The 27,947-nt window shown below is 37.7% G+C and overlaps 1 protein-coding gene across 2 annotated transcripts in view; it reads left to right on the top strand.

The window, feature by feature from the left end:
- Window positions 1-211: 211 nt before the first annotated feature.
- BACH2 (BTB domain and CNC homolog 2) overlaps window positions 212-27,947 on the top strand; it is a 181,766-nt gene continuing 154,030 nt past the window's right edge. Inside the window, exon 1 of one of the 2 annotated variants that reach the window (XM_081314254.1) lies at window positions 212-476. The gene's annotated coding sequence lies outside the window, so the exon portion shown is untranslated. Of the gene's footprint in view, window positions 477-1,029; window positions 1,049-27,947 lie in introns of those variants that run through there. The other variant, XM_081314253.1, reaches the window with a different exon arrangement.

Genomic DNA, 27,947 nt, shown 5'->3' with positions numbered 1-27,947 from the left:
AGCTCTCCCGCGGCAGAGCAATTTCTGCCTGGCTCCCCTTCCTCCCCCCCCTTCTCTCTCTCTCTCTCTCCCCTCACCCTTCTTGCTGCTGCAGCCTCCGCCTCCTCCTCCTCCTTCTCCTCTAGTTTCCCTCTTCCACCTCCCCGCCCCCTCCCTTTTATATGCATATGTGTTACTTTCCCCCCTCCTTTTCCCCCTTTTCTCTGCAAGACTTTGCCTCGGGAAGCAGCTGGGTTTGTTTTTGGTCGCTGCTGCTGCTCCCGCTGCTGCTCCCGCTGCTCCTGCTGCTGCTCCGTTTCAAAGGAATCGGCTTCTGACCCTTTTTCGATGCACATTTTCGCCAGACCACCTCAGCAACCAGAGAGCCCTCCAAAAGGGGAGATTCGGGTCGCTTTCGCCACCCCGCCGGCTCTTTCGCCTCCTTTCACACGCTCGCGGGAAAACACGCGGAGCCAGCCAAAGTTACGGTGCTAGAGGTGAGCCCCCCCTCCCCCTCTCCCTTCCTCCCTTCCTCCCTCTCGCCCCGTTTCCCGGTTTTCTTCCCCTTCCGAAGGCTGGAGGTGAAGTTTGGTGTCCGCGGCTGCCGATTTCGTTTTTCTGACAGGAACACACGCACACACACACACACCCCTCTCCCCTCCCGGGTTTTGGCGTGTCGGGAGATGCTCCTGGGTCACAGGCAAGATTGCACGCTCGCCTTGCTGGACGTGGCTTGGAAATGCTTCCACACTTGGCCGGTGCGGCGCATTCGCCAGCCCCGCTGCGGACGGTTAACGACCGGCGTCGATTTAGTTTTACTAGCGAACCTGCGGAAGGGTGGCTTTTATAGGGGGGGTTGAGGAGGAGCACAGTGGAGGCATGGGGGTGTGGGTGTGGGTGTGTGTGGAGGGAGGGAGGGAGGGAGCGAGCGAGCGGATTACGGTGGGTCAGTTTTAATTGTATTAAAGCTTCTATCCCGTCGCGCTGGAGTAAAAGTGATGAGTGGAGTAGTGGAAGCCGAGCAGGGATGGCTGTTTTGAAGGAGCTGCAGAAGGAGGAGCTCAGAATAGTAAGTCTGGCATCAGAAGGAATGAGGAGGGAGGGGGGGTCGGAGTAGACCGCTCCCTCCCCCCCCAGCAGCTGTCAGGTTGCGAAGCCCTTTTATCCAGCCGGGAGGGAGGGAGGGGGACGCTAGGTACCAAGCAAGCAAATGCGGACCGTCGTTTTACGCCCGTGCTTTTTTTTCCGACGCCTTGTAGTTTTTGGTCCTTCTATTCTAGAGTATCTCTAGAAGACTTTAGTAAGGGCATGCGGTGGTTCTCGAAAGGGGTGGGAAAAGCTCACCGTGCCTTAAGACAAGTTGCAGTAAAGAAAGAGGCTGGTCTGGAAAGATTCCTTTTGGCGTTGGCTAGAATAACGGGGAGGCTGGGGGGGGGGGAGAAGGGGAGAATAAAAGGGGGGCTGTGAGAGAAGGAAGGATGGGTGAGAGTGTGTGTGTTTGTTTATTCAGTCTGGGTGGCTAAAAGCTTCCTGACAGAAAACCCCTTAAAGCTATCCTGCACAGGCAAGGCACATCAAGCCGGCTTCATTATTGGGGGGGGGGGGCTTCTATACCAGTTCTTCCAACAGATTTTCCTATTCACATTCTGAGGTGCATTGTGATATCAGTCTGGTCAGCGCTGAGTTCCTTTACACACACACACACACCACTCCATGTGGAGGTGAGATTACAGTACTCTACACCTTCTTGTGCGTTTAAAGACAGCTTGGTTTTGAAGCTTGCTAATTTTATTATTATCCTTTGGGTTGTCTTCATTCTTTTCCTTGGCAAATGCAGTTGTAGGGAAAAACTGTGTGTGTGTGTGTGTGTGTGTGTGTGCTGCAGCTGCCAAAAAAAAAGCCAACACAGTGTTAGGCTGCATTAACAGGGATAGAACCAAGATCACGTAAAGTATTAATACCACTTTACAATGCCTTGGTAAGGCCATACTTGGAATACTGCATCCAGTTTTGGTCACCATGATGTAAAAAAGATGTGAGACTCTAGAAAGGGTACAGAGAAGAGCAACAAAGATGGGGACTGGAGGCTAAAACATATAGGGAACGGTTGCTGGAATTGGGTATGTGTAGTTTAACGAAGAGAAGGGTGAGGGGTGACATGATAGCAGTGTTCCAATATCTCAGGGGCTGCCACAAAGAAGAGGGAGTCAAGCTATTCTCCAAAACGCTTGAAGGCAGGACAAGAAGCAATGGATGGAAACTAGTCAAGGAGAGAAACAACCTAGAACTAAGGAGAAACTTGACAGTTAGAACAATTAACCAGTGGAACAACCTGCCTCCAGAAACGGTGAAAAAGTATGCCTACTTGAGACATCGCTACTGATTGCTAAGTTTTTGATGTATTGGTTAGTTATGCAAACAGAGCTGCAGAGTGATTTAATTAGAGGAAGCATCTTTGAAGAGAATAAGTGGGCACTTTCTTGTCTATGCCTTACAACAGGCAGTCTTTAGTTTTTAATTGTGGCTCCTCTATCACCTTAATCTGTTGAGTTGCACAGCAAAGGATAATTACTTCCCACTGCAATATCTTCCTTGCCTCATGGGATGTTTGAAGAAGATAATGCCTAATGAAAGACTCTGCATTTCCCCCACTGACTCAGGTATAAGGTGAGAGATGTTAACTACAATGATTTTCCCAGATTATTACAAATGTAACATATAAACCACACAGCTAACTGCAGTGCCTATTAGGAAGTAAGCTAAATATGAAATCATGCTTCTCTTTTTTGTGGAACAGGTTATTTTTGTAATATAGTGGCTGTCTTTTTTAAAACACTTTTAAGTGAAGTTTAAAAGAATTCATCAGGCTTTCAATGATGGTAGTCCACACAAATCTGGAATAAACATTTAAACTGAGGTAACAGTTGGAAACACAATTTTAAAATTTTTTATTGAAAAGTAATTGTGAACTGTAGTATTTCCAAGCAAATATATAGCATAAAGTCCATACATTGGACAGCACACTGAAGTCTTATGCAATTTTACTTAGAGGACTCGTGAAATCTATTAAATTAATGCCCCCAGTTTAGTACTAATACCACTTTACAATGCCTTGGTAAGGCCACACCTGGAATACTGCATATAGTTTAGGTCACCACGATGTAAAAAAGATGTCGAGACTCTAGAAAGAGTACAGAGAAGAGCAACAAAGGTGATTGGGGGACTGGAGGCTAAAACATATAGGGAACGGTTGCTGGAATTGGGTATGTGTAGTTTAATGAAGAGGGGTGAGGGGTGACATGATAGCAGTGTTCCAATATCTCAGGGGCTGCCACAAAGAAGAGGGAGCCAAGCTATTCTCCAAAGCACCTGAAAGCAGGACAAGAAGCAATGGATGGAAACTAGTCAAGGAAAGAAGCAACCTAGAACTAAGGAGAAACTTCCTGACAATTAGAACAATTAACCAGTGGAACAACCTGCCTCCAGAGATGGTGAATGCTTCAACACTGGAGGTTTTTAAGAAGAGACTGGACAGCCATTTGCCTGAAATGGTATAGGGTTTCCTGCCTGAGCAGGGGGTTGGACTAGATGACCTCCAAGGTCCCTTCCAACTGCTGCTGCTACTACTACTACTACTAATTATTATTATTATTATTATTATTATTATTATTATTATTATTATTATTATTATTATTATTATTATTATTATTATTGATCTTACACACAAGAGACAGAATCTTGCCAGATCAAACCCTTATTACTCTTACCCTAAACGATATAGACAGAGAGTTAGGCTATCCTAACTCTCTTCCTCTGTCTCCTAACCAGCTCTGGGCTATGTTGCCTGTTGTTCCCCCTCGCGTTTCTGGAATGTTCTCCCTCCTTTCTGTGAAACTGCTGCTTCACTGTAGTCCATCACACCAGCTCCTCCATGGGCACCATCTCTCACACTTGCACAGTCAAAGAACACAAAAAACAAATTATGCTAGAGTAGCTTTCCCTTACCATCCTCTTGGGTTCCATTAATGCCCTCTATTACCACCAACTTTGTCTTTGTGGATTTGCATGCTAACAAAAAACCAGGCTACAATTGCCCAGCATCTGAATGCTCTTCATATCTCTGTGGATTTGTGCAAAGTGCAGAGGCCTTATAATTAAATGTAATGTCAGAAGCTGAGATTTTATTTTACATCATGCCCCATCTTTATTTTTATTGTAAGATTTTAGAAGATGGGTCAAAAAGTTTGATGGGTACTAATTCTGTACACCATGTTGAATAAAGTTGGCAGTATTGGTGTGGTGAATCAGGTGTCATATACATTTTCCTGATAAATAAAATGGTTCCTATAGCCACCATACTACCTATTTTTTTTCTTATTATATAATGCTTTTTCCTCTCTCCTGAATCTACAATTCTGCACGTATTTGCCTGAGACTAAGCCTATATAGCACAATAGGACTTACTTCTGAGTAAATATATTGGATATAAAGATTCTAAACTACAAATCTATTGTTTCTTTGTTGCTCTATAAAAATAATTGAATATAAACTTATAGAATATATTTAATATAAAATTTACTTATCTAGAATACACTTAATAAAAGACAGGTATAGTTCCCTTGTAATACAATGATGAAGAAACAGATAACTGATTAGGTGGATGTTTTGCTCCTAGGTAGCCGTGGGATCTTTCAGAGTAATACTAAACTACTTTGATTAGTATTATATCAATGAGTTAGCTGAACATAATGGCTATGTCCTCTCCCTAATCAATGTACTCATCCGTCCTCTTGGTTAACAAGAACTGGACACAGGGAACGTACTCCCATCACTAAGCAATGCTGTTGTTAAGCATGTTAGGCAAATCCCACATAATGGTTAGGTGTGATTGCCATTAGTGATCACCTGCCCGGCTCCCCATTAAGTTTGCTTGTCGGTGGTGAAGATTACAAATGGTGATCATGTAACTGCAGAACACTGATGGCTGCAATATAAATCTCCTCTTTCAGCTTAACTTTTTGACCGGTTGTTGAACGAATGGCTGTTAATCAAGTACTATCTGTGCGCTCAAGGGATAATTGTTCCATTTGAAAGCAGAAGTGTTCTTTGTAGTATATTTAAAAATCAGAATGTTATTTAATTAAGGCTAAAACTTGAAACAAGCTAGACCTAGTCTTGCTTAATTTGAAAACCGTAATTTAAATTTGGGGAGAAAAAATTGCAATTTCCAGGTGGGATACAGTGTTTGATGTAGTGCTGTGCAGGTATCATAATTACTTTGCTATTTGGTTTCCCACTCTATATTTATTGACATTTCTAAAAGGCCCAGTTCATCATAGAGTCATTTGAGTGCAAAACTAGAGTGTCTGCAGCTTAGGGATCTATAACTGAGAAAGTTATAGAACAGGGGTGTCAAACTGCCGGCCCACGGGCTGGATGTGTCAAGCCAAAACCACGCCCATCCCATTGCCCGCAATGTAAAAAAAGTCGTGATACATCGCAACACGTCATGTGACTTGGTGAGTTTGATATCCCTGTTATAGAAAGTTATGAAAAGTCTTGCAAGAACAAGACTTTTTAGGAAATCAGCTGCCCAAAATTTAACCATAAAATCCTTTGAACGTATGACTGCTGAAAGCAGCTTACAAAATTTGTAGGTAAGGAGCAGGCTGAGAGTTAGGAGAGAGAGACTTTATCTTTCTCTGCCTAGTATTCTCAACTTTGTATGCAAACATGTATGAATGAATCAGTATTTGCTCATGATGCTAGGCATGTGACTCTTAAGATCTACCAATCTGAATTTAAACATAAATTGTAGTTTGTTTGTTTGTTTTTTAAAAGGATTTTGAATTCCTTGTCTTGAATCTTTTGTTAAATCCACTGTTTTACCTATTTTCTTGATTAGTTTTAAAGCAAAAGATATAATGTCCACCCATTTGAAACTCATTCATGTATCTTTTTTATATGGGAATATTTATTTATTATTATTTGGATTTATATGCCGCCCCTCTCCCGAAGGACTTTGATTTGTACATGATTTGATATTTATAGCATTTCGTATAGTTGCATTCACCTGCATAAATCCATGTGTGGATTTTAAGACAACCAATCTTTATTATAAAATGCTAGGTTATAGTAGTGAAATAAAGTATGGCAACAGACATAGATATTTTTTCCCCCCAAAAGAATGCTGACATTACTAGAAGGCATCACATCTCCCTCACATTTAAAAACTTCCTCTTAGTATAACTAGAAATCAGGTGTTGCACTGGAAATGTTAACACTTAACAGCAATATTATTAAAGGGAAGGGTGTTTTTTTTAAAAAAAACAAAACAAAACAAACCCTGCATTATAAGTGTGGGAATAAGAGTTTGGATTGATTGTTTGTATCCTGAGTTTTAAGAGTAACTTGTTTTGTGACTTGCTTCCTTTTCTCAAGCTGCACAAATAGTGCCTTCAGCAATGGTGTGGAGATGTTGGGTGTTTTCAGTTGAGTTCCACTGATGAGCTACAGTACAGAAATGCAAACAACATTTGCGATAAAAATCTAGCTCTAATTAATGTTTGGAAAGTATAGGCGGGAGAGACAGGTTAGATAGATGTGTGGGAAATTTACAGTGCAATCCAGTGCACACTTACTTCCAGCAAAGTGTTATAAAATCGCAGCAATCTAAAATAGGAAAGTATGTTAACAAAGCTTTTTCTTATGATAAGAGTAATGAGCGCAAATAGCATGTTTGATGCTTTTTCATGTCAAATGAAATTGCAGCATCTGTTTCTGTAGGAATTTTCAAATGTTTCAGATTTAAATTTGCAATATATTGAAATAGTGTATATGAACTCAAATAAATGTAACTATGTTTTGTATTTTAAATATTGCTGACAATCCTACTTTTAATTTCACATGTCCAAAGTTGGGGATGCCTATTCAGTACATCTTAGCAAAAAAAAAAAAAGATTTTTAAACTGAGGGGTAAAAAGAAAAAAAAAGAAAAAAGTTACTGATATGGTTGTGCGAGTTTGCATGAACTTCTGTATTTAGAGAAATGTATTCTGAACTTCTGTATGCCTAAAATATATCTTTGATATTTCTACTTTGCCTGCATTGATATTTCTCACTTTAGACTTTTCAGTTAAGCAACAGGGTTTAGAGCTGAACTTTCCCATTTTGGAATTGTACACCCAAATTCTTTAATATTCCAAATTGATATCTAATTAGCTTTATTCACCACCAGCATAACCATCTCCTCTTTCTCACATAATTTAGTTGGCTGCAAGCTCCAAAGAAAATTGGTTTTCCAGACATCAGAATCACAAGGCTTCTGAAGCCAAAGGAATTTGATTCCTGAAGATTTTGGTACCAAGATCAAGAACTTGATCAGTGTTTTTTGAACCTGCTGTGTTTTGTACAGCTAACTTTTGGGCAAACTGAACACTATGCAAACTTTCAGGCCTTGTTATATTGCCAGTGAGCACTTCAAGAACATAGCTAACAGCAGTCTCACTTTCTGTTAATATGAGCAGTGGTCACTCTCATAATTATTTGTGAGTTTGTATAATTATCTAAATTAAATCCCAAGAGGGGGGTATATTATAACAATATTGCAAGAAGGGGGAAAAAGACATGAAAATATTTTTTTAAAAGAAAAAGCCAACGCCGCCCCCCATGATGTGCATTACAAAACAGCTCAGGCAGAAAGCATTGTGGAACAATTGTTTTAGCTAGTTATGGAAAGCTAGAGAGGGCCTTTATGACTCTTCTAGTGTTAAATTTGTTATCATTTTCTTCCTCTATATTTGGTTCCAGTTTGTCCTTACACCCCAATATATAGAGCAGCATCATAAAATTTTTTGCAAATGTTTAGTTCTGTAGTAGGTAATTTGCTAGGCATTGTATATTAATATGAATCAAAATGTGAGTGGGAAGGTGTGAGTATTTAGACCATATGTTTAGACGCTGTATTTGAAATACATGAGTTGTTGGAACTAATGCAACAACTGTTTTATACAGATTATGGATGGTATGGAAATATGATTAAGATTTGGCAAATGTCTGCATGGGAAATACATTTCCCAATCTCAGTTGGGGTGGTTTATATGTTAATATTTCCTGATGCACATCTGTTAAAGGTTAATAATAAAGGATGGGAAGGGTTAAGATTCCAAGATAAGGCAAGATATTATCTCATATAAATGGAACATTTGTTTTCAATTGAAGTGTTGTCAGATTATAAACTTATTTATACATTTTTAAATTGTTTTCTGGTATATGGTCTTGGAGGATGTTCCAGATTTATGGAGCCAGGAGTGCCTCATGGGTAACGCAGTTGTTGTTAGCTGCGAAGTCGTGTCCGACCCATCGCGACCCCATGGACAATGTTCCTCCAGGCCTTCCTGTCTTCTACCGTCTTCTGGAGTCCATTTAAGCTCACGCCTACAGCTTCAGTGATTCCATCCAGCCACCTCATTCTCTGTCGTCTCCTTCTTCTATTGCCCTCAACCTTTCCCAGCATTAGGCTCTTCTCCAGTGAGTCCTTCCTTCTCATTAGGTGGCCAAAGTATTTGAGCTTCAACTTCATGATTGGCCTTCTAAAGAGCAGTCGGGGTTGATCTCCTCTAGGACTGACCGGTTTGATCGCCTTGCAGTCCAAGGGACTCACAGGAGTCTTCTCCAGCACCATAGTTCAAAGGCTTCAATTCTTTGGCGCTCAGCCTTTCTTATGGTCCAACTTTCACTGCCATACATTGCAACTGGGAAGACCATAGCCTTGACTGTACGCACTTTTGTTGACAGGGTGATATCTCTGCTTTTTAGTGTGCTGTCTAGATTTGCCATGGCTTTCCTCCCCAGGAGCAAGCGTCTTTTAATTTCTTGGCTACAGTCCCCATCTGCAGTGATCTTGGAGCCCAGGAAAATAAAATCTATCACTACCTCCATTTCTTCCCCATCTATTTGCCAGGAATTGAGAGGGCCGGATGCCATGATCTTGGTTTTCTTAATGTTAAGTTTCAACCCAACCTTTGCACAGTAGCCTTAATTTAAGTTTCAGACAGCTGTCTTCCAGCAGGGTAACATCAGTGGTCCTAAGTGGAGTATGTTTGCTGAAAATCCCACCCCGATTTTATGGAATGTATCTGAATGTGACATCACTGCAAGAGCTAACTGTTGATTAGAGTAATTATAATATCTAATGTTCATAGTATTCATAGTCCCTTAAAAAGGTCAAAATGTGAACAAATTATGCATCCGGAGATCTGTAATATAAATGCTCCAAGGAAAAATAGAATTTGTTGCAATATGAGTTTAAATATGAGATCATGTTTCCCCAATAAATAGACAAATGTGTGATTTCCAACACACATACAAATATACAGGGTGTCCCCAAAAATTTAAAACTTCAAATAACATTAAGAATTTTGGATCACCTGGTAAATGTAAATAAAGGGATTAATAAGAGTTGAGGTAAACCCCACTCTTTAGACTTCCACTTTCAGAAACTAAGTAGTTTAAGTGGTAAAATAAGAGGTTCTTTGCCCCTTTATTTTAAAAAAAACATTAAAGCCTTCATTTACTTATAACTGTTGCCTGGCTGCTTAAATGGATGGTCTTCTTAGAAATGTAGAGCATTTTTTAAAAACACAGAAAAAAGACTTACTATGTAAGTCAAAACCTGCCGCCTCTGCCTCACATCATTTTTTTATTGTCCAAGTGACAGATGCTAGCCCAAATTTATTCTGTTCAAAATCCTCATAGGAGCAAAATGCTCTCATTTGTTCCCACCAGAATTCAAGGCAGACTTTGTTTTAATTTGAAGCACTGCATCAGTTTGCTTTGCATTATTGAAAGATTTTGTTATTTTTGTTATCTCATATTAAGTAATGTTTTAAGATAATGTCTCAACATGTAATGTTTATATCCCTTATGAATCTGCTGGTATGCCTTCTGATCAGCTAAGTCTTTCCTCAAATATGACTAATCTGGAGGTAGCATGCAATAATAATTATCACCATGAGTTTTGCTAGGAAACTGACATTGGTGCTTCAGTAGTTGAAATTAATATGTTGGCAATACTGATATTTTTCCTATTTATGTCAGACACAATAACAGATTATTCTGGATTATTTAAATTTTCCACCTTTCCATTCTAAATTTGATTAAAGTTTGTCACATCTGTAATAATGTCTACTCAGCAGTTGCAAAACTTGGCCATTGTTTTGTGTATACTAAGCATCTCCTCCTACTACTAATCCCTTGACAGCTGCATGAACTAAGTATCCATATTGAAGCTTGCTTCAAGAAAATGTAAAATTCATGAGTTTAGCCAGCTGAATTGCATTCCGCTTTCTAGTTACACTGAAGCATCTTTGTGGTGTGTTGAAAAGCATCATACTTAGCCTGCCAGTTCTGGAGCAGAAATTATCATTTGCGAACAAGCAAGCAAACAAACAGAGGTTTAGAAAGAGAATGCACAGTACATGTTTTTCAAAGGAAAAATAATTTTAAAATAAACCCTAATTCCATGCTTTATATAAATTGAGTATAATCTTGGCAATTTCTGTAAAAGTTTTTAAAATAGATAATTTACCTCTCCCTGTTTGAGATTTAGGTAGCCTGTTTTTCACAGTATTATTGCTGTACTTCTACATTCTCTAAATGCTTTTCAAGTTACAATACAATCTTATTTTCAGTAAAATAAATTCTTCTGTATTAAATATGTGTTTAGGATTGCAATATTCATCTTTCTACAAGTAAAAAAAAACACCAAACTGGTTATGTAATTGTTAATTATACAAGTTTAAATTAAACTAAGGCCTCTCCTATCCATATCTAGACTGAAATCATTAAATACTTTCCATTGGTATTCATGAACAGTGTTATGGAGATATAAACTCTTTATCATAGATTGATATATTCTGTTTTTTTTATATTTTATCATACACTTTAATTAAGATTACAGAAATGAAAGGCTCAAGCTATTTATTCTAAGGAACATTTAAGCACTTGTAGAAATCAGCAGATGTACATTCCTTTGTATGTATTCTGTTTTTGTGCCCAGTCTTACCTTGTAGGCTCAGATGGCTTAAAGACATTTTATCACTATCTCATTATGCATTTGTAGATCCACATTGTAAAGTGTCTCATGATTATTTGTTCCACTTCAGTCCTGCTCTTCTGTCTGGAGCTCAGAGTCTTTGAATGCCTGTCTATTGGGATGGGGAATAATATACAACTGTATGGTTGGATCTGATCTTACCTCATGCATAGAGTAGAGCCACTCAAATCTAGTAATTTATTATAAAGTTGCCCTATTGGTTTCCATAATTCTGTTCAAAGAATGACTACTTCAGGTATACTTTAAATTTAAGATAACTGAAGAAGACACTGCTTGTTCAAGATCATTTATTATGTTTTGATGTTTGGATTACATTTATATTTTCTGAACTATATTGAACAGTCTATCCACCAGAACAAACATGCCTAGAAAAATATTAAACAGGAAAGAAATCCTAATGGTCTTTTCTGATTGTGGGCTGATATTAGATGTTTATGTACTTACATGTTTTTCCCAGAGGCAGGTTATTTGCACCACTGAAAATGGTGAACTTGAACAGATGTAGTAATTCATTGTTACATTATTAGTTTCATAAACAGTGGATTTTTAGTTTAAAAAGGGTTTGTGAAAATGTTTTTCTGAAAAATCTTATCTGTGCCATCTCTTTGATATCCGTTATGTTACACCAACTCTCCAATGTATAGTAGAATGCCCTTTTTAGTCCCTGTACATCTTTCATAAATGCATGTTTTTTTCCAAAGAATACAAGCGTGACCCTTTATATTGTGGAGTATATTGAAACTGTGTAAGTGTTCTAAAGTGAAGCTCTTACTATGAGATCTTAGAGAGCGATATTTTGCAATATTCCTGTTCTCACTTGCCTTTTTGGCAAATCTGAAATCTAAAATTGGATGACTTTGAATGACATTGTAATAATCTGCAAGTACAGATTGCATTTTCTCTATTAGTGAGTCAATGTGACCTTCCTTCCATTTTTCATTAGATAAAGGGTTTCCAGGTCACGAGACTTTGTTATAAAGAGAGATTGTGTCCCAGCATCAATCTTTCTAGAAATTAACCTTACACCTCTGCTTATAAAATAATCTCCCAGCTGAAGTGTTAAATACTTTTGAGTGCTCTAATTCAAAGTAAGTTTCCCACTCATTAAAAATAAAAAGGGCATATTGCTTTCATGTAGGACAGATTTTCATTTTTCAAAAAGAGAAGTTACTCAGACGCTTTGAGCTGTTTTATAATGCTTAAACAAATTGATTCTGAAGACTTAATTCAGCTTCTAATTATAGCTAACATTCAGAGGTGATTTCTTTCAATTGGACATGTAAATAAGGAAATGAGAAATTGTGTGCTACTGGTTTTCTACATGTTAATTGTATGTGTGTCCACGCTTCCTGAGTAGAAACTTGTGTGTGCATGTGGGTCTGTGTGAGCATACACGCACTCACACACACTTCTTTGTGAGCCTTCTGAAAATGTCAGCAGTTTCCTACAGGCAGCTCTTGCTGACTCACAGGTCCACTGCAGCACAGCCTACCTTAATTTAAGTCACCTGCAGTAGGAGAGTACACTCTTGAAGATTGTGAGAAAAGTGCTTTGTTACTGAAAGAAGTTCTTTATGCTGCTGTGGCTTCCTTCCTCATTGAATAATGCCTTACAACTTATAGTGTTGTGTTGTTGTTTTTTCTCTCTCTTTTCGCATTGCTCTTGAGCTGCATATTTGGTGCAAAAATCTGCTGTGCATCTGCTGGAATGTTACAGTCAAATTTCATGTAATAAAGGCTTACATTTGTCTGTACTGTGGGCATTTGGTGACAGCTCTCCTGAATTTGACTAGGAATTGTCAGAGGTCTAAAGTGAATATGAGCTCAGAATGGACTCTTTCAAAACCTAGTTATCCTATTTACACTTCAAAATTATAGATGTGTTAAAGGCAGACATACTATTATGTTAAACTAATAAAGTGCAAGCAGTTTTGGATTTATACTTAAGGATGTACATACATAACACACCTTCAGGGTGAAATGTTGTAGAGTAAAGGATTTATACCTAAAGATGCACATATATAATATACTTTCAGCGTGAAACATTGTATAGGAACAGAGTTGATGGATTGCACAACAGTCTTTAGCTCACAAGCTTTATATCTACAAGATAATTATGGATTGCTACTGCTCCTTTCCTCTGGCCTAATCTCCCCCTCCCTTTGATCGTATATATTTTCTTCATTTGTTACAATAATGGACTGTGATACTAAGACTTCTAAATGAAGAATTGTACTTACTGAATGTAATTTTAGGATATGTAGAAGGTTTTTATTTCTAGCATTCATCTGTTCACATACTTGATGCAGAGTTTGAAAACGCCTGAGGGCTTTTTCCTAGCCATAGTTTCCACAATGGTGAGCCATTAGATTTGTGGAAAACACTTTTCAAGTTAGCCTAAAAATACAAAATATTGAAATGAAATAATAAAATAAATATGGCCTGCAGAAACAGATGCACTAGTACAGGGTCCCCAACCCCCGGGCCATGGCCTGTGTAGAACCAGACCATGTGAGTGGCTGGCTGGCACACACGCCCATCCACACAACTCGTCTTGCAGGAGTGGCGGGCCTCCACACATTTACATAGCTCGACTTTGCATGAGCGGCAGGCCGGCACACATGCTACTTGTAGAGGCCGGCTCCCCTCCCCACCCCGCTGAGCCGCTAAGCTGTAAAAGTTGGGGACCGCTTCACTAGAACATTTTTCTGCTTTTAGTGGACCTAGGCAGCGATCAACACGATAGGGCTAATTCTTATTGACTGTAGTAGATTAAAACTTAGTGGCTTCACTTTCTTCTGTGGTTATTGTAGCAGTCTGTTTTTCACATAATCATATAAAGAATTCACACAACGTACTCTTAGTTATAAAGCTGTAAGTTGACAACGTCTTGGGATTTATTTTGTCTTCAAACTAACTGGTGTTTGCCATATTTATGCAACTGAGACATACAGTATATCTTACTACATACCATGTTTCCCTGAAAGTAAGACCCACCCAGAAAATAAGTCTCTGTTTGATTTTTTAACGTGCGCCTAATATAAGCCCTACCCCAAAACTAAGCCTGGGGGGGAGTGGGCATGGCCAGCTTGGAAAGTATAAGAGCGCAGGAGCTGACGATATCCAGAAGCAGCCGTAGCCCGCACAGCACAGGTAAGTCCGAATGCTTCAACCACCAGGCCGGCCCTCCAAACTGAGGCGTGGGGGAAGGCGATCCTGCCACATCGCACAGCCACCTGGCTCACAGGAAGCTCACGTGGAGGCAGCAGGCAGAGGCAGGCGATCTGTGTGGCAGCCTGGCTCACAGGAGGCTCATGCGGTGGCATTGGCAGGAGGCAGAAGCATGGAAGGGAGACAGGCGATCCAGACACACTCCATCCCATCGTCTCTCAGCTTGCCCGCAGCTGCGCCTGGGCAGGTAGCCCTGCAGTGTGTCATGATTGCCTGCCTCTCCCCTGCATGTCTGGTTACACCTGCTGCTTGGACAGGTAATCAACTCACCTGTGCTGTGCAAGCTGCACAGCTCCAGAGTGCACCGGCTAATGGGCCAGTGGGCTGCAGAAGCTGTCAGACATCATCGACCCCCGCACACTCGCCACTTCTTGTGTGTGTGGCCAGGCTGATCACCCCGTGCATCCACTACCTCTTGTGCACTTGGCCAGGCTGATTACCCTGATACCGTGTTTCCCTGAAAATAAGCCCTAATGCATCTTTTGGAACCAAAAATAATAATATCGGGTCTTGTTTTGGGGGAAACACCGTACAATAATTGCAGAATTGTTTAGAGTTTATGGTGGTGTTCATTGGTGGGATTCAAATAATTTAACAACCAGTTCTCTGACCATTTTAAGTATAAAAAAATGATATACCAAAAGGTAGTTTATTATTTCATGCATTTAATACTTAAATAAAAACAATAAAAGAGGTACACAAAACTAGATTATTGTAAGATATTAAGATATTAATGAAATATTAATATTTTAATGAAAAAATTAATGAAATAATGAAAATATTAATGAAAAAATATTAAATAATACCTGCCTAAAAACAAACTCTTATTTAAGATATTTCCATATTGCTTCTTGATTGGCATCCTCACTTGCAATTTTCTTCTCTTTTATCTAAGCATCATCGGCTGTATGATTTATCCTTAACCATCTTTTCACTGTAGGAATAGGATCTCATTCCTTTAGAGGTAGGCCAATTAAACTAATAGTCATTGTGTTTGATATATTAGAAACAGGTGACTTCTCTGAACATATTATGTTCATCTTTGAAAAACCCTTTTCCACTTGCTGAACTTACAGCAATTGTTCTGACAATATTTTTAGCTCTTTGAACACTTTCAGGAATTGCATAGTTCTGGGAATTTTTTAAAACATTTCCCACAAAATCTCGCTAATCATTAATATCAATTTGGAAATCTGGACAGGAGACCATGCCATGACTGTTCCAGAAGGCCAGACACCACCCAGGCCTTAAAGTCCTCCCTTGGCAAATGGGCCACCGGACCTGGAGACGGGCAGGCTGTCCATGCACCGCCTACTGCGCAGTGTGTAATCGGCGGCCAAGGTGGACTGGGGGCAAGACTTCCTGGCCATTGGGCCTTCCCATAGGGAGACCGGAGCTTCCATCAACCGGGCACCCTTCACTTCACTGGTTTTGTGGTGTGGGCCAGCCAGGAGGCACAAAAGATGGAGTCTGCCTCACCACAGGACTGGGAATTAGGGGGCTTGGACACTGAAGCCCATAACCGGTTCAGCAAATTCAACCAAAAATTAGGTATTGGTTCTGCTGAACCAGTGAGAACCGGCTGAATCCCACCACTGGTGTTGTTGCCAACTTATCTTTGCCTGAATTCATAACTGAAGGGAAACAATGTGTTTGTCCTATTGATTTTGTTTCGCCCATGACTGAAAATGTAATATATTAGTTTAATCAATTTTACTATTTTTTCTGATTTATAAGTATTCTGTTTCTTTTTGAAGCATTTGTTGCTTAAATAGGATTAGTTAGATAGGAGTCTATAGCAGATTCATTCTGTCTACCAAACAGCCAGCTTGAAACTGAAAGTATATTTTGTTGTCTTTAAACAGATAGTATTCTATACTGAATAAGTAACAATTTTACCTATCAGGTGGAATATGATTTTAAGATGCTCCCAATAGGTGCTCTCTATGTGTCAATATGTTCCAAATCATATTTGTCCTTAAAATCCAGATCTCTGTCCAGCCCTTTACCCTTGGTAAGAATTACTTTTTTTTAATCCCATTTACGGTATATCCCGCCCTTCTCCAAAGACTCAGGGTGGCTTACAATCTAAAGCCCAAATCAATAGCCTTCATTCTATGTATATGCCTGCTTATTAGGGCTTTTGCCCCCCCCCCAAGTGGCATTATTGCAAAGTCAGCTTATTGCCCCCAACAATCTGGGTCCTCATTTTACCTACCTCGGAAGGATGGAAGGCTGAGTCAACCTTGAGCCTGGTGGGATGCGAACCTGCACTAATTGCAGGCAGCTGGTGTTACTTAAGGAGGCAATAGCCCACTGCTCCACCAAGGCTCTTTATGGGTTAGTCAACAAAATTGCTTAATCCAAGGAAGCAGAGGGAATCTTTCTTGTTACTAGTCTGCTCTGATACACTCCCCGCCTATTAATGAATGGAAGGGAAAATAACTTTTGAGAATTGTGGAAGAAAAGGCATTCTTGGTTTCTGCTGATACATATGACTCATTGGTTTCAGGATGTTTTTCTACTTCTAATAATAAATACATGCAAGATTTTCAGAACCTGTGTTAAAAAAATCATACTAAAAGGTTGGAAAACCTGATAAAAACATTTTTTTATTTCAAACAAAGCATTCAGTAATTTCTATATTGTGTAGATGAATAGGTTTCTTCCATTGCATTTTAATAATATATCATTTTCTCCATACACTGCCTCAAAACTGTTTCTTAGGTCTCTTTCTTTCTTTGTTATAAATGGCGGGAAAAATCACAGCATATGCTGATTAGGGACAGGAAAGAAATCAGCCAAAATATTTTCAAGTCACTAGAGGCGCATTTGACCCATTGAGTATCCCCATATTTTGTATATGTCTTTGTGTGTGAACACCTTTAGTCCTTTCTTTTCTGCTCGGGTAAAAAGAGCTTGTTTTCAACTAGATGCTGTTGGAATGCATCAGCAATTTGAAAGTTGTTGGTAGGCAGGTCATTGATCTATAGTTGTCTGGTCCATCCCTTTTTGTTGGATTTTTCATTATCAGGTAAGTTTTACCAGATGTTGACCAATCTTCAGTTTCACCTCCTTGCATTATGTTGTTAAACGTATGATATTGTGGCTGTAGGCCTGCCAGATGTTCCAACCAAAAACCATGCAGTTCATCTTCGCCTAGTACTAACCAATTCTTGATCTTTCCCGTCCTTTTCTCCACCATTTTGCTTTTATCACAACTTCTTTTTTATTCTTATCCACCTCCTTTATCCAAGCTGCATTCTTGTTATATTTCTTTGGCTTGTCCCATAGCTGCACCCCAAATCACCCTGTTTCTTCCATGTCAAATGTTGATTGATTCACTGAACTCTCTCCTTCGATGGATTGGTCGAAACATTTTTGATTGGATTGAAATTGAATATTTTGCCTATAGTGCATTATTATTTTAACTTATAGTGTGCTTTGTATCCTTTATGCAAGGCCTGCAGGGAGCCAGTTGAAGTGGGATAAAGAGGCCCAAGGGCAGGATGGGAGGTGATGTAGTTTCTCTGTGGTTAGTTATAATGGTGAATGATCGTGGGAGTGCTGCAGCGGCCATAACTTTGAAACCAGGTCATGTAGCTTTTGGGGATCCATTGTAATTTTGAATGGTTGCTAAGTGACCAATCATGAGTTAATAGACTACCTATTGTCTATTAAAGCACAATGTAAACAAAACACTTTAGGATCCGTTATGATTGGAAAATACTTTTTACTATTTTGATACATTTGTTTATTTAAATTAATACTATGAGATGAATAGCTACATATTGTTCTATTAAAGTTGAAGTTCTTGTCTTAGTTCATAATTTCTTCTTCACGTGTAAAATTTTTAAGTAGTCTGTTTCATGAAGAAGATGGATGGCATATAAATTTAATAAATAAATAAATAAAAATAAGTAAAACAAAAATGGGGAGTATCAACCAGAATGAATGTGAGCAAGATAAAAGTGCTTAATTTAACATAGTTGTGTTCCATTATATTTCACATGCTTTTAAATTGGTCATGCAATGTGTTTTCAAAATTATTCTGTGTGTTCAGCCATATTTTTTCAGCCTGTTTAGTTTTTGTATCCTTTAGGGGAAAGCCAATATGGAATAATAAACAGAATCTTGATTTAGATTGGTGAGACCCATATTCAAGTTCTTACTTAGCAATGAAGCTCATTAGGTGACTGGTTACTCATTATCTTAGCCTAATTTACATCGCAAATTGTTACTGGAATAAAAATGAGAAGTTGAAAACTGTATGCTATTTTGATCTTGTGGAGGGAAATAGGATATACCATAAATAAAATCTGTAAAGTTATTAAATGGGCAGAATGCAGTCAAGTATATTGTTTAGGAATAAAAACTCTTGATTTCTGTGCACCTAAAGTATGCAAAGGTCTGAATACAATTCTAGGTGTAATAGAGTATACACTGAGCAGTAGCCATGCTTATTTAATTGTTATATTTTAAAACAAAGAATAGTAGAATGTTTTATGAATGTTTTTATTTGCTTTGGGGCAGGTTTTCAGAATAAAGTTGTTTTATTTTTCCCCAAGTAGATGAGATAATTGTCCAAATGTATATTTATTTTGTTGTTTTATTTACTAAACATAGCTGCAACAAACCACTAGTGCTTGTTGTTTCTACTGTTATATTAACAAAGAAAATCATTATATTCAAGAATGTGTGTTTTTCTAAAGTCAATATTATGATAAACTTGCTGAAATAAGAGAAAGGGATTTATTTGAAAAAGCCATACTCTAACATTAAAAAAAATGCTTTGTTGAATTTTAGAGTTAAATACTGGAAAGCTTACCTCTGGCAAAGTTATAAAATCATATTAAAATATTAGTAGAAATATAATGGTCAATTCAGAAGGGCAAAAATTTAGATTACTGTACAGTCTCAAGTTAAATTCCAAAACCATTGTTTAAGTACGGTATATATTATTCCGATCAAAGGACCAACTTTCTGACAGTGAGCTTCATGCAATATAATTTTGTAATCTTTAATTGTCTCCTAGTGGATAACAAGATTTAGGAGAGGATTTAGGTCAGATTGGGTCCACTTTGTATCATATCAGATGAAAGATATGTATTATTTTAAATACCTTAATTGTTTGAAGCTTCTGAATTAAAAGGTGAAGCATCCCAGCATTCATCAGATGAGGGGCCAGGATATGATGTTTGTGGGTGCCCCTATAAGTTTGAAAGGCATTGATAATCTTTAGGAGGGTGATTAAGCAGAACTTGTTTATTTATGGAGCTTTTTACATTTGGGATGCAATTACATTGCAGATTCTGGGGTGGAATAATGGTCATATACCAAGATTTGTTATTATGTATCTTATGCATTTATTTGCATTTTGTAAATTGCCCACAGTTCCTGTGAAGTGAGTGGTATATAAATATCATTTATACATACATACATGCATACATTTTGTTATAATGGTCCTTGACTGGTATATATTCATATTTACCTTTAAGTAAGTGAGACATGACAGGCTGAGGTGACATGCAATATAACCCAGAGTCAACATGGAAGCAAATGTGATGAAGTTGAAAGCTTTTTATTGGAGGAAAAGGAATGAATTTATATGTAATAGAGATACCTGATGTACTGGTAGTCCTCATTTAGCAACCATTCTCAATTTTCATAGTAATGAAAAAATTACTACCAATCCTCACATTTTCCATCTTCACAGGTCTCTAAAGCAAAATAAAATTGGTATAAGGTCATAAAATTTTGATGTTTAACTTAGTGACAACTTTGTTTAATGATCAAGGTGCTGGTTCTCATTGCGATCATTAAGAGGAGACTACCAGTGTTGTACAGGTAAGCTAGAATTAGACGAACCAAAGGAAATTTGGTTCTTACACCCTCTTTTCTGGAAGAGAGTAGCTTGAGTTTATAGCATTAGTTTGTAATGTTGTAAGCCTGTTATGGAGATGCACTGAAGTCTAAATTTTTAATTAAGAGGCCTCATGCAAAAGAAATGATGTGTCGGCATTTCACAAGTCACCTTACGGCATTCTACTTACTTTTCACTTTGTTCACTGAAGGTGCAATTCAGAATAGTTATCTCTTTATTTAATTGAAAGTACTTTTAACTCAACCCAATCTGGAAGGTTTCTGGGTGATGTACAATATATACATAGAAGGGGGGGGAGAGAACCCTATCAACGTCACAATAAAACCCCATGAAAAACACACAAGATAAAAGCCAAGATAGGTATCCTCAATCAATCAGCTGGACCAAGTTGAAAATTAGCTTAAGTTATTTTCAGAATGTCAACAATAGTGGTGTCTCCCCTGGGGGGGTTATATTAAAAATGACTGTTGCCTCACTTCATCCTATATAATTCACCAGAAAGTTAGGGGGGATTTTCAACAGATGTTTTCTAGATGACTATTATCAGTCATCAGATTCCTGATGCATATATATACATGAATACAAAATTCCTACAATTCTTTTGCATTGCCCTTTTTTGTCTAATTTAGCATGCTTTAGATGTGTTGAACTACAACTCCTAGTATTTCCAGTCAGCTAGATCCATGCATCTCTGGAAGAGTGCCAAGCTGTAACAGATTGAGAGAATCACAGTTCTGTCTTTCTTTATTTTTCTTCTGCCTCTCCTAGTTTTCTATTTTGTAGGTTGAATTCAAGTAGGATGTATGAAACATTAATTTGCCTTTCTCATAAAATTGTTTGTCTGCCAATTGAGGTTTCCTTCTACCTGGTGGAACCTAATGACTAATACTTAAATTTAACCACAAAGCTCTTAGTGGAGAGGTAGAAGTATGAGGAAAACAAACAATATTCAGTTATTCCAGTTCATGGTTGTAAAACCTGGCATGTTTAATAGTTGAATTATAGTAGAATTCCTTCTTTAAACCTGATGGTTAATACAATAGATGAAGTATATGGCAGTGTATGCAAATTTATGAAGTCTTCATCACAGATATTTATCACCTTCCTTTAAATTCTATTTTGCCACTCCAACAATTTTATTTTCCATTATTATGTATATTTTTCTTGATTTTAAATTAAATCACTTTGGTGCTATTCAAATTAATAAAATGGCCTAAGAGCTACAGTGCATTGAAGAATTTTCTAAATTCTAAAAAGGAGAATTTAGTAAAAAAAAAAAAAAGTATAAGAACAAAAATGGAAGCGAAAAAAATGTGAACTATCAGCTATCTAGAATTTTTTCCTTGCACATATCTCCTCTTTTAGTTGATTTCTCAAAACCTCAAAAAAAAAAGAATTAGATTGACCAGTCAGTTATTCCTGTGAAGCTATGTATTTAAATTTTTAAATTTCACTTGCTAAATCCAGTCTGCCTGAAAAAGCGGAATCCTTATGCCATAACATTAAGCTTGTCAACTGTAGTCATCATCCACATTTTCATGGAGATTCCGTAGCCCATAGAACGTGAGCTCAAAATGATAATTGCTCCAGGCCCTAGAGGAGAAGCTGGTTTTTTTCTTTATGAAAGGAAATGATACATGGAAAATGTCCATTGGTTGAGACTCTGGGAATCTTTTGGAATTACCCTTTTTAATAATAAAGTTTGCCTTTTTAAATATAATAGGGTGTTCCTTCAACAAGGATACACGGGAGGTGCCTTTTCAAGGTTCCAGAGAATTCTTTTTCTGCCTCTGTCCACTAGGCAATCATCAGACAGGCTGTTGCAGAAAGAAACCACTTGCTAATAGGCACAGAAGTTGTTTAAGAGTGAAGGTGCTGTAATAGGCTCCTCGTCACTTACAGTACTCTTAACTGCCTGGCAAAAAGAATATCTTTTCAGTAGCTAATTATGAACATAAAGAGTTGTTCTCCAGCAATTATGTTGAAGTACGTTGGGGAGTCTGGTTAATTGCATCATGGCAGAATCGTGAGCAGTCTTGCGCCGAGCCATCAGCTTCTTCAAGGAAGAAACCTGCAAGTGAAGGAATGAGGGCCACTTGAATACATTTGATGAACTGTTTGACATTCCCCTTTATTTATTATTTAAAGAAGGTGTATGGCTCCCCAACTTAAAAAAAAAGTGATCTGCCTTATAGAAAATCAGCCAAATTGAGGCCATTAGAATCTCAGGGGTGTGTGTGTGTGTGTGAGAGAGATGAATGGCATCTGAAGCATGCCCACACAGAGATTCACCTGATTGTGTCTGCCCATTTCAGAAGATCAGCATGGGTATGCTTCAGGTCCCATTCATGAAAAAAGGGCTTTATATGTGGCAATCAGCTCTTAATTTGCATCTGGAAATCTATAGAAAGCCAATATAGTTTGCAACGTAACAGTGTTACACGTCGTTATTAGGGTTACAGTTAAAAATAATTTGAACAACCCAAAAGAGGAATCAAATCTTTCAACCAATAAGCATATAATGTGTAAACTGCAATATTTCTAAAAATGCCATCTGCTGGTTATTTCATAATGAAAATTACTCACATTAATTTTCTCATTTTGATGATTTAAATGAAAGAGCTGAGAATTTTGAAGTTTCTTTGAAAGAGGACAGAGGAAACTTATAGGTGGTATTAGGCTCAAATATAGAATTCCAGAACTGTTTCGACATTTTGGGATGACTCTTTCCATTTACCAACTAAATATTGGTGGTATGAACAGTGAAGGAACAAGAACAGTTATATTCTAGAAAAGAAAAAGTAAACAGATGACCAGCAAATACAGGCCTGATACATACTGTACAGTATACTAAGCATGTTAATGTGATTTTTGACTTAGTATGTTGTAGGAATTGAACCATGCATTGTTTAACAAATTATGATTAAATAGCTCTGCTCTATGAAGCCACATAGACTTGTTGTTTCCTTTTGCAATCTTCTCTTCCCTTTTTACTTTTTCTCTATTCTTTCTGCATTTTCTTCAACAACACTAGTAACTGGTGTAAAAACAGATTTAAGGAAAGGAAACTTGCATTGTAGCTGATTGTCTTACATCAGCAAACTCGCTCTTTTACAATGCCTATTTAAAATTTAAGAGCATTTATAGTTTATATATTCTAGAATTGAGGCATCTTTTCAAAGATATTTTTTTATTGAAACACAAATGGGCAAGAAATCAGTGGGAGCAGGAGTGACTTCAAACTTCCTGTCGGCTTTCCCATTAATTTCCTTGTGGGAGGGAAGCTGACAGTGAATGTCAGAAATCTTCCTTCCTTCCTTCCTTCCTTCCTCCCTCCCTCCCTCCCTCCCTCCCTCCCTCCCTCCCATGGAATGTATGGATGACGTTGTGCCTTAGGAAGCAACCAGACAAGAAAAACGGGAACAGCCTAATGGATCAAGGAGTTAAAAATGGCAGCGGGAAGCTTGTGCTTTCAGATTTGCAAGATTCTGCTAATACAGTAAAGTAGAATTAGTTCATCTAGTTGTCTGGTTTACCTGGGAGAGCTGATGTCAGTCTTGCAAGTCTGAAAGTATAAACTGTCCACCACCATTTTTAACTCTTTGATTCATTATGGCAGGTCCTTTCTAAATTTCTTTCTTTCTGTTAGGCCACTGAGGGCTTTTCCTGAGTTTTTGATTCAAGGAAAAAACTTGCTGAATAGCTTCTTTTTACCTTTAGTGTATTGCTCTTAATTTTGAAGGCAGTAATATACAAAAAAGTGCCTTCCTGTATAGAAATAATGAACCTTGAAATATTATTGTATTCCATCTCCTATTAGCCCAGCCAGCCTGGCCAATCATGAAAGATTGGACATTGCCAGCATAATACCTGCAGAGTCACCAGTTCCCTGTTTGTGGTGCGTCTTGAGCAGTTATTCTGTGAATTGTTGAATGAATTGTTCTTGAGGTCTTTGATGGTTTGTTTTGGATTGGATCTTACCTAGTGTCCCTCCAAGATAGGCTAATGTGTAAACAACTTTGTCATTTATCAAAAGCATTTTAGGACTTTTATCCCTGAACTGCATACAGTAGTTAATACCTACAATTTCTGTGTATCAAGAGGATAAACTACAAAGTAGAGCTCATTGAATGTAATGGTAACAAGCACTTTTAGAAATGAAATAATGTTAAAAAGTTTGAGGTCATCCCCCAATTGCTAGTATGTTTTCCAAATTACAACCGCAGTGTTTGATATAGTGCTGCAATGAAACCCTATAAAGAGGCAATTTCTTTCTTGGCTGAAGCCTCTTTCATTTCACTTGGATCTAAGCTTGGAAAGTTTGGAAGGGTTCCTAATGGAAAAGTTCCTAACAGAAATGTGAATGGCCCCCCTGTATGTGTTTTTAAAAATCTAAATTGTAGCTGAATGCATTGTATGAAGCATTCAGATGAAAATCCTTCTTGGCAGCCTTGTCAGTGATTCACTATGCAGGTGCACTTCAATTCAGTTAAGTAAACCACTACTTTAAATAGTCATTCAAGTGAAGCATTGCAGTTAAAAATGGCATTTAAATCTTTGCTTTCCTTTTTTTTTTAACTGGCCATCTCTTTCTCCTTCTTTAGTGTCAGGCACATTGGGAAGGGTAAGGAGGAGAAAAGAAAGAAGCAGATTGGGGCTTTGAAAAAGAGAGAGCCTTTTTTAGGTGGACTATTAGACATAGATTGTGTAAGCACTCGATAGTTCAGTTAGCCTAAATCATAATTTATGTGATTTCATTTAACAAACTTTCTGCCGGCACTGTTAATTAAGAATTAACATCTAAATTATTTTTTTTGGTGTTTTTTATCTCTATGATATTAGTTAGCCTTATTGATTGTTGTTTGCGGGGGGGAAAGGTGACTTGAATTTAGGCCTTGGTTTTACAAGAAGTCCTTGTTTAACAGCTGTCTTGTTTAGTAACTACATATCATAATTTGTTTAGTTACGACAGTGATGAAAAAGTAATACTTGCATTTACGAACTTTACAAAGGAAAGCTGAAGTAAAATCATACGCGCAGTTTCAGTTTCACATAATAACCAGTTTATTTAATGACTGAGTTGTCTATACGGCTTCAAATCATGGTTTGATTTGATTTTTATCTCAAAATCATGTAATCTAGAAAGTATAGTAATAATCAGGATGATCTCAATCTTTTTATATTATTTCATTTCTAAAAGTGTTTGTTACCATTATGTTCAATGAATAGTCTAGTTTATACTCAAGAAGTAGCACCTTGAGAATTATTTTTCATGTTTCTATTGTAACTAAAATGTGCTTAAACCATATGAATTCAGATTCAGGGTTTTTTTTGGTATTAGACTTCATCACTATTGGTCAAATCAGTCTAGTTCAAATTACAAGTAGTCCTTGAGTTACAACCATAATGGAGTCTGCATATTACGGTCATAAATTGTGATGGTTATAAATCAGGTCACCCATGTGATCAATCTGATTTTATGACTTTTTTTGAGGCAGTCATTAAGCAAACCCAGTGGTAAGTGCTGGTTTTCAGCAAAACTGTCATAAAACATGGTTACATGACTGCAGAATGCTGCAAATGGCCATATATGTGGGCTGGTTGCTGAGCATCCGAAGTGTGGGTCATGTGACCTGGGGACAGCCATCAGAATTTTGAATCCTAGTCATAACTATCCCCCAGCAAGGTCTGTCATAAATTTGGTCACTAAGCGACTGTTTATAAGTCAAGGACTACCCGAATAATTTTATAGTTCAGATGTTTCTCCAGGATCCTTGGAAGAAAGGTGAGGCACCAATGTAATAGTTATAGACAAATATTTAAAATTGGGGATATACATTACAATAATTGTCCTTTGGTCATTTTACACAGAAAAATGGAATATTGTAGAAGCAAAATCCTGGTGACATAAATTTTCATCAATAATGAAAGTCAATTATAAGCTTTTCTTTTTATCCTCAAATTTGAGCTATTGATAATGGATAGAGCAAAAAATGTTTGATCTGTCAACAGCCAATCTGATTGGTTCATTTGTATCTCTAGCTCATGAAGTATATAAAATCTACCATTACTGGAAAACTAGGGTTCGTCTCACTGAAGAAGGAAAATATTTTATAAACAGGACGTTTTTTGAGAGTTTATATGATATAAAGTTGATTGTAACTTTGAATTTATTATAATGATTAAACTTGCATTTATTCATGTAAATGTGTTACAACAGAAGGAAACTTTTTTTAAAAAAGTGACACAAAGCATGCATAAAAAGCTCTATTATTTTCCTGTAGAATTTTGTTATGGAAATGGTTGTGAGAGATGCCTAGGTCTACCCTGATTTATAGAGGGAAAAAGTATTGTGAATCATAGTGATACCAGAAGGTCAAAAGGAAGTTATTTCTCATCATCATCCAGCTTAGTGTGGTTTATTCAAAAGTGGAAAAGACTTGTCAGAATAGCAATATTTCTTTCCTGTGGTTGTATATGTTGAATGTTTAATTTTTATTTGCGACTTCTGCACTACTAGTGCTTAGAGAGATCAGGTCTGTTGTACTTTAACTTCATTTTAATTTGACATTGCAACCAGCTTAATGCATTGTAGCAAAATAATACTGGGACATTGATTTACCCTTTGGACAGACTCCATATATACATTTACTCTTTATAAGCACCTAGTTGTGTGCTTATTCTGTGGTTGTTGCAGTGCAGCTGAAAATTACGTAGGAGACAATTGGCTTCCTCTGAGACAGTTACAGGTGGCCAGATGTGGGTGGAGTGAAGGGGGGAGAAGCTGTAGGAGAGGTACAACACCCACATCCTTTGGCTTACATGTTTTTTTGTGCTACAGAAATTTTGATCTGTGCTTTGCTTTCACTATTCACTACTTTGGTTATACCTGAGGTTTGGTTTCAGAATATAGTACTGTACACCCTCTTTTAAGTTAGTGAAACAGTTATGAAGTTACTTGGAATTCAAATACAGTAAGGATTTAATGCTTTATCTTACGCTAGAAGATAGCAATTCTGATTGAACAAAATTGGACCTGATTCCTGCTGAGTTTGTAACTCTGTACCATATTCTTCAGCCCTGAAGGGGTCCTTGACAGCAGGAATATCTCGTAAGACTACAAAAGGGCAAGAGGTGTCAAAAAGTATGCGGTGATTTTGCTGGTGCCCTTTTTAATCTAAATCCTTTCATTGAAATTCTCTTTTATTTTGAAACGTAGCTTTCATCTATTTTGTAAGATCAGGATTCTCTCTGTGTTGGAGAAATAGGTCTTTAGATGTTCTCAAGTAGCTTTCCAAACAGTATCCCCAGTATTATTTGGATATTCTACAGTTCCATAGAATATGCTGTGTCATGGAAAATTTGAAGGGCAGTTTGTCTTGGCAATGCTCAGAATACCAAGACTATTGCTGTTCATAAAGTTAACAGAGATTGATATCTTCTGGAGGATTAAGACCCTTTAGCTTGATGCCAGTCTTGCACAACCACAGTAGGTTTGTCAGATAAAATGGGAATAAAACATGTGTGTGGCCTTGAACTACTAATTTGAAAAATAAAATATAAATACGTGTTTTCAAGTTTTCATGGAGGGCGATCTTTCTGTGGAGCTTGGAGGAACATTCTGATGTTAATAGATGAGTATGTATATTGCGAGACCTTCTATTCTTCATTTTTAAATTTCTGCTCTTGAAGCAAGACTAATTAAAATCCATTTTTCAGTAGGACTGAAATTGTTGTC

Source organism: Vipera berus (assembly GCF_964194415.1).
Source record: "Vipera berus genome assembly, chromosome: 1".
Classification (NCBI taxonomy): Eukaryota; Metazoa; Chordata; class Lepidosauria; order Squamata; family Viperidae; genus Vipera; species Vipera berus.
Note: the sequence above shows the minus strand (reverse complement) of the source record. Positions and strands in the feature narration are given on the sequence as shown.